This window comes from Penaeus monodon, chromosome 24 (assembly GCF_015228065.2).
Source record: "Penaeus monodon isolate SGIC_2016 chromosome 24, NSTDA_Pmon_1, whole genome shotgun sequence".
Classification (NCBI taxonomy): Eukaryota; Metazoa; Arthropoda; class Malacostraca; order Decapoda; family Penaeidae; genus Penaeus; species Penaeus monodon.
The window spans coordinates 29,946,873-29,947,366 of record NC_051409.1 but is presented as its reverse complement, the minus strand read 5'-3'; the positions used below and the strand labels follow the sequence as shown (position 1 = coordinate 29,947,366).

The 494-nt window shown below is 36.0% G+C and overlaps 1 protein-coding gene across 1 annotated transcript in view; it reads left to right on the top strand.

Moving 5' to 3' along the window:
- Positions 1 to 494, top strand: part of LOC119588950 (DNA-directed RNA polymerase III subunit RPC3-like) — a 13,560-nt gene that overhangs the window by 6,028 nt on the left and 7,038 nt on the right.

Below are 494 nucleotides of genomic sequence, written 5' to 3'. Positions count from 1 at the left end.
CTCTACAACAAAGCATCAATACTGTCACGTTTAAAGCACCTCTGTATTGATTGTAGTGCTTAAATAACTATTGAGGCTTTTGTATGGATTCAGTTTAAGCAACCCTTTAATAAACGTATTTTTGGCAGTGGTCTTAGAACACTTGGTGTGCATGGGTCTTGAATAGGTCTGGGGCAATTTTAACCCTAGTTTGAAAAGACTTGAATTGTTTGAGGGAAGTTTTTGATGATCATTTCTGAAAAGGGTAAAATCTGGAAAGAAGAGAAGGGAATATGTATAATGTATTTATGACACTCACCAAAAGTATCTTACTCAGGATCGATGAAACCAAAACATCATCAGTTGATTCGAAAGGTTGTACCGTTGTTTCAAGCTTAGCACAAGAATTCATAAATGTCAATAGTTGTAGTTGAATGGCCAGACCATTCAGAATATTACATGGGCTCATGACTATTCTAAGTCAATTAAGCCTTACTCTGAGAACTATCAGAGAC